Below are 7,010 nucleotides of genomic sequence, written 5' to 3'. Positions count from 1 at the left end.
TACCTCAAGGGACAAAAAAGGACTTGTACTGTACTCGTATTTATGAAATAAAAATACTACACATTGCCAAAACAAGTCAGTTACATCCGGTAACATGAACCATGGAAAATTATATTCATGGAGAGTTCCGTGCACAGCAGTTGAAAAACGTCTAGGGCCGATGAGCAGGCAAATGCGCATGAGCTCCATGCAAAGCCTGCATATTGGTCTCAGGCATGACTGTTGAGCTCCTTCGTTTGCATTTTTTTTTGAAACTGTTAGCTACCTGACTTCGTAACAATGTACTAGTTGCTCACAATCTAATGAGGTGGGGAGAAAAAAACTCTTGACACTTATTTTTCCCTACTTAGAATGATGACTATATTCTTCTTGATTTAATTTGCAATAAATTACGTGGATTCCTTCTAAACTGTATTTTTAATTGCTAACGATCCACACATCTGTCTCCTGTTCAGGGTCTCGGGTGGCTAGACCTGAGCTGACCTGGTGAAGAGAAGATTACAGCCCAACTGGTCGCCAGTCAATGAAAGGTAAATGGCGAGAACGACCATTCACGTTCACACAGTAATTCACTCCGTCACTAAAAGAACTGAACCCAAGCTGTCAGCCAAAAAGTCAGACACGTGTACCACTACACCAACAATGACCCAGTTCCTGAGCAAATTATGTTGACAAATTCTGTAATGTGACTTTTTGTTGTTTTTGTTTTGTTTTTACCTGAGGTTTACTTTTTCTTGCTGTCTGTGGTCAGATCAGTATTGCAAATGAATTTGCCTTGCCTGGATAAATACAAGTTAAATAAGTACCGTAAATACTAAAATGGAATTTTTGCCCCAAAGCACATCATGTGCCCTAATCACAAACAAGAATAACTTCAAAGCACCCTGAATTTGTATATGCTTTGAGATGATGCTATGGCATCATTTTGGCATTGTTTTATTTTTTTGTCCATGATCCCCTCTTTAATCTTTTTTTTGAAACAAAAGGTCAACTGTAAATTGACCTTGCTGATATGAACTTAGCTGATGATCACTCCAGTGGTTGCTCTCCCCCCCCCCCCCCCCTACCAAAATCTGCATGATTTCCTTATTTAAGTTATCATATGCTCACTTGTCAAAATTAGTCAAAAAAAAACACCATGAACACCAGAAAGGATTTCCTTGGAAGATTTGATGACTGTTCATGGAATGGAGCGAGTACCACCGTACTCTCCTTTACTCACCGATTAACCCCGCTTGGAGGTGGAGCGTGTATGAACATCGCGTTTATGATGTTATAGTAAAAAAAAAAAGAAGAAAAAAGTCAATTCTGTTTCAAGAAATGAGCTGACCCAATGGAGAAAAACGGTCAACGGGAGTCAGCACACACCTGCCACTATTTTAAAGTGTCTGCTGTTCTAATGCAGGCTTCATAAAAAGGAAAATCTTATTTTAGGTCCTTACAGAAGGTTGTGTGCAACCCCGCGGCGTGATGTTGCCTTTGCGTAAAACGTCTGGCTTCATGGCTAAAAAGTTCCATCTTGCCCCGCTTCGTTTAGGAGATTGCCAGTATGATTTTACAAAATGTAGCCAGGCTTGGATGTTTCTCTTTTCACACAAAGCTTCCATCTTGCCATCCTACCCTACAGCCCAGACATAAGAACAAGACGGGAGATGGTTGTCATATGTGCTGAACAGCCAATAGTTGCCAGAACTTCCTGTATCTCCTTCACTTTTGCTGTGGGCCTCTTGGCAGAACCCCTCACCAACTTTCTTTTTGTCTTTTCATCAATTTCTCTTTTGGAAATGGCTTTGCAAAAAGCTTTTCCACATTATTGTTGTTGTCGGGGTCTGGGGGGTGGTAATGAGGGATGGTGCTAATGCTCTGATACAAGAAAAAATAATAATCACTTTCTGTCTGTGCGGCCCGGTACCCATGGTCGGGAACCACAGTTTTAAAGCATATGGATGAAAAGCATACCTGTTGAAACTGTGACATGATGACGAAGCAAATTTGTGTTCGTCTTTTGGTAGCAGGGCCACAGGGAAAGCATAAAACAAACATTATTTCATTTACATGCAGTCTAAATGCAGACCGTTTGAGTTTTTTTTTAAAATGGCCACTTGGCGACTTTCCAGCACTTCACACATCTCACTTTTGTTTCACGTCTCGGTTAGCCGACAAGCTCAACACGCCGCTCAGATGACCACAAACAAACATCGCTCGTGCGCTTCTTTGAAACGAGGGAAAGTACGCGCCGTGACTTCCAACAAATAGAATGCCTCATTAAATAAGAAAATAGCAGGAGTCTTCATCACAACACCTTGTTCACATGTTCAGTCTGCTCTGGATGATTTAGCGACTGGCCTCAGGTGTCAACATCGTCTCCCCTCGCCCCCGAATGTGACTGTCATTAAACACTGTAAATGTCGTTTACAATGGCTGTTGAATTATGTTGAGTCGAAGGGAATATGAATTGCACGTTGGCTCAGTCCCGTGTGGTCGGTTCCATGCTGCGCCGTGCATTTATGTTTCTTGTCGTTCAGCTCACTAGCGCTGGCTGCCTGTTGCTCCTGGCAGCCGCACAAGTCCAACCGAGCATGAAACAAGTGAGCACTCGTGCCAAAACCACATATGGGCACTGTGACTGCTTGATGTCGCACGAAACCCGAGTAAGTCTCGCTTGTGTAGAACATCAAGGCTGATTTTTGTTTGGATCGCCCGACGTGATTGATCGATGGTCTGTCCATGTTTGCGACGATATAAACGTCTTCAAACGCTCCTGTTGAAAGCCAACCTTTAAATCATTCTTTATGAATGCATACTTGCTAAGTTTATGTACAAATAAAAAGATGGTGAGCAGCCATTTTCACTTTTATGAGTTGGAACTCATTTCCTGTTTTGTTTTTTGGCTCCTTTAACTTGAGTTTTAATGATGCGTTGCATGTTCAAGCATACAGATCCTTGTATTTTGCTTGCATGGCTTTACGTTAACGGTCATTCATTGCCACGGTCTGTCTGGATCTTAGAAGAGCACATCAGGTTGATGACAGAATCTGCTGCTTGCCGCGATGCGGTTCGACAAACGTACCCAAATATGATGCGCCACAATTTGTTAAATACCTGTTGACAAATACCCGTAAATCAACCATGACAGAGGTCTACGCTCTGTTGAGTGCAATTCGGGTTGGAAGAAGGATCTTTGCCGAACCAGACGTACAGTTTTTGTTGCCCCAAACCTATTTTTTTTTTTTTGGGCAACCAAACGGGAAGCAGGCATGAAACTTGATGTGATTTTTATCTGCATATCATTACACAACCAATCCCAGAGGATTTGTGAATTGGAGAAAGACATTTTACTGCAGAACGGTTATGCCTACTGTGCCGACTGAATCCTAAATTTTATAGACCACATCATATTATTCCCGATTCTGTAGAATTAATCAAATGTGTGTCAAGATGCACTTAAGTGAACTAAGTGTTGTTCATCTGTGGAATAACAATCAGGGCACACTTGTTGGTTATGTGCAGCACCCTCCTGAATGCCCCCCCCCCCCCCCCACACACACACACACCGCTACACACTGCATACGAAGTGCCACCTTTGTAATTGAAAGGATGTGGCTTGCATTCGAATCTGAGCATAGTTGGGGCCTGCTGGACCTCGCACAGACGCCACAAGTGCTCGTGGACACACTGCACTCCCTGTACTTTGCTTCACTTTTCAAGTGACCTGAGTTTCAGAAGTAGAATTTCTGCTCAGGCCTATCAAATGTTTAATTTACATCATGTACCTTTTCGTTTTTATAGCTTTGCGTAAGAGTGAGATTGCATGTTGTCACATTGTTTTGCGTCGCACGATTCGGCGTTCTCACGAGGATCCCAAATTCTTGAAAATGCCCGACTTGACTTTTTATGTTGCATTTTCACAGTTTGTGCTTGAAATTGAATTTCTTTCGGAAACAAAAGCGTCTCTCCGGCTGATATAATGGGAAAATAAATGATGCGCTTAAGCCTTCTGATAAAAAGTGCTTTCATTTTACTCCATCTTCTGAAGTGAATTTGTTTGTTTACCCCATTCTCCATTTTCAGTTGACAATTAAATAATGTGTGTGATTAATTATTTAAATGTAATAACACAAATAAGTTTGCTGTCAGATTATTGTGCTGGCCACACGATGCGTGGAAAGGTCTGCTTGCAGAACAATTTCCACTGCCGCTACATTAATTTCGTGTTCGTCCTTTTTGTGGTTAGAAATGTTTTTACTTTTCAAACACCGGGGAGATTGCTCCACAACACCTTACACCGAACATGGAAAGTGCTGTGTGTATAGTCAATCGCGCTGCCAGTTGCTGCTCGGTAGAATTCTTCAGGCAATCTTATTGGGGGGCCGGGGGGGACAAGGCGTTGGCACAGTCAGGCACATGGGCAAGTCACTCCGAAAAGATTCGCTATATCAATAATGAAAATCGTTTTCATGCATTATTGTTGCAAATGCATCAGTACTCTGTATTAAGCAATGTTCTTTTGATTGTTAATACAATGTAAGTATTTTCAGCACAGTGCTAGATCTACTATTTACCCTTTGCTAGATCGACTGCGGTACCCCATTGCGCTAACGCTTCGATTTGGCAAAATGAAACCATACGTTACTCAGAAAAAGTTCACGTTTCAGCATTTCCCGCGCAACTTGCTGAAGCCAAACGGCAAAATTCACAACAGGCGGTTTGACCACTTCCAAGGACTGACACATCTATACCTTTCTGTGCCTCTTCCTGTCTCTCTGTTTCTTTGTTGCAACCTGCTGGAAAAAAAAAATCGGTGGCACTCTCAACTCGGTGTTCATTTCCCTCTGACAAAATCTTGTTGGAAGCCTCGCGATGGTGGGCCACTCTTGATAAATGCTTCGGTGTTGTCATGATGTCGAAATGTGAACAGAAAGATGCAGAGTATTTTGTGCGAACCGCAATTCTAATTGAATTGGGAAATCATGAGCCATTTGTCAATGTTGTATTTCAGCTCCTTTTTGGAGAACAGCAAATTGGGCAGAAAGTATTGAAACATGTGCACAGTTGGAAAGGTGCATTGAAAAGTTTCGTAAAGTTCAACTTGGAAGACTGTGGCGCATTTTACCCCAAATTCAAGCAAAAGCCGACGAGTGTACGGGATATTGGTATACAGATGACCTTAGAACAGGTGTAGTGTAAACCCCAAATAATTCTGCTGTATGTGCGGTCGGCCGACTTCGGAGAAGGAAATCCGGTCGGTGTAGTTGATCTCTGTGCCCAGATTTCTTGTTTCAGGTGGAAACATTCAATTAGCCAAGTAGGAAGAGTCCAGTGGGCTCGTCTAGACTGCGTGTCACATTGGGCACCAGACAAATGGCAGTTTGAACGGTCCAAATGCAGTCTTTTGTGACAATTGCAATGCCAGGAAAACCTAGCTCAGTAGTCGCACAATCTCATCAGAAAACAGTTTCAAACTATTTTCACAAATGATACAAGAGAGAACAAAAATCAGTCAGTCGGATAAAAATGCAAATGCCTTCCGGTGCGGTGTCTTGCGTTGCTCTCTCGTGCTCATTTTGGAGCTCGGCAAAGAAGCAACACATTTAAAATTTGCTTCATGAAAATCTCAACTGTTGTCTTCCCTATAACAGACTCGTGTCGAGGCACTTGTCTTGGCAGCCATGATCAAGAGCTCAAGGCTTTTGTTTTTGGGTTTTTTTAATCACTTGCAGCATAACAGCTAGTCGAACAACAAGAAGTTTGATGTATATCCAGTCCCCTCCAAAAGTATTGGAACGACAATGTCAGTTCCTTTTTTTTTTGTCGTGTCCTGGAGACATTTGGGTTTCTGACCAAAAGAGCTTCGTTATTTCATCATAACCTCACACACACATCCAAGTCTAAACCTTGAATGGTGACCATCACGGTCATTGTAGGCCGAGGATGTTTCTCTTTGATTTAATTTCACCTTGATTGTGTCCATCCTTCCAGATAGGAGGCATCAGAGGTGAAAAAATCCTGAGTTCATTTAGTCTTTGAGGGGGTCAAACAATTTAGCGCTTAGTTTTTTTTTTTTTTTTTTTGCAGGTCAGTGTCACAAATGCCCCCCATAGCTTCAAAGGAAATCAAGGATTTAAAGCATGATTAGTCACAACAGCGCATAAAGCAGGAATGAATCTTTTGTTGTGTTGTTTTTTTTTTTGGAGGGGAGAGGTGGAAGGGGGGTTGTTTTATTATTCACCCATTATCACTTATCCTCGTTATGGGATCACCATCCCAGCTAGCTTTCGGTAAGAGGTAATGTTCACCCTGGACTGGTTGCCATGTATGACTCTCAGTAGTAATGTTAAAAAATGATTCAAGGGGTAGTCAAGTGTAGTCGTCGTAGTTAAATATGTCCCCAACTAGTCCAAATCTGATATTCTTATTAATAATGGATTTTTTTTAATATGAATAATGCAAAAAATCTATTTTTTTAATGGAGGTGAGGAAGCTGCCATTTTGCATTGGATTGCCACTTGATGTCGACTGAAAATGACATCACGGAATTGGGGTCCTCAGGACCGGAGCTGGAACCAATTATCCAGTGATTAAAATAGTTGTCGATTCATTTGATAATTGATGTCAATCAATCGACAATCGATTTGACACCTCCAGTGAGTTCAAATATGTTGACAATGTGTTTAAAAAGTTGGTGTGTTATAGGAACCTCTTGATCACAAATTTGTAGTTATGGCAAGTGAGTCTGAAATTGTAGCACCTCTTATTTTGTGACTTTAAACGTGACCTTTTTTTGTTGTGAAAATGTTCCATGGAAAGGAGCTGTGTTCAATCTGTTGTTTTTGGCTTTGATGTCTTGATCAACTTCAAGTTAAATGTCAAATCATCCCTCTACAGTTTTGGTGAGCTTGACTCAAAAGCAATGGCAAAAATGTATTAGTTACTTGACCCATCTTTGCATAATGCATCATTAAACAGGGTGATCTATGGTCACCTTGGCAATAGCAGAGAAACGTTTCTCC

The 7,010-nt window shown here is 41.6% G+C and overlaps 1 long non-coding RNA gene across 1 annotated transcript in view; it reads left to right on the top strand.

The window, feature by feature from the left end:
- LOC127588116 (uncharacterized) overlaps window positions 1-7,010 on the top strand; it is a 56,870-nt gene that overhangs the window by 7,349 nt on the left and 42,511 nt on the right. The window contains exon 2 of the long non-coding RNA XR_007958979.1: window positions 456-530. This is a non-coding gene — a long non-coding RNA (uncharacterized LOC127588116). The remainder of the gene's footprint in view (window positions 1-455; window positions 531-7,010) is intronic.

This window comes from Hippocampus zosterae, chromosome 16 (assembly GCF_025434085.1).
Source record: "Hippocampus zosterae strain Florida chromosome 16, ASM2543408v3, whole genome shotgun sequence".
NCBI lineage: Eukaryota > Metazoa > Chordata > Actinopteri > Syngnathiformes > Syngnathidae > Hippocampus > Hippocampus zosterae.
The sequence above is the reverse complement of the archived record's forward strand: the minus strand, read 5'-3'. Positions and strand labels throughout refer to the sequence as shown.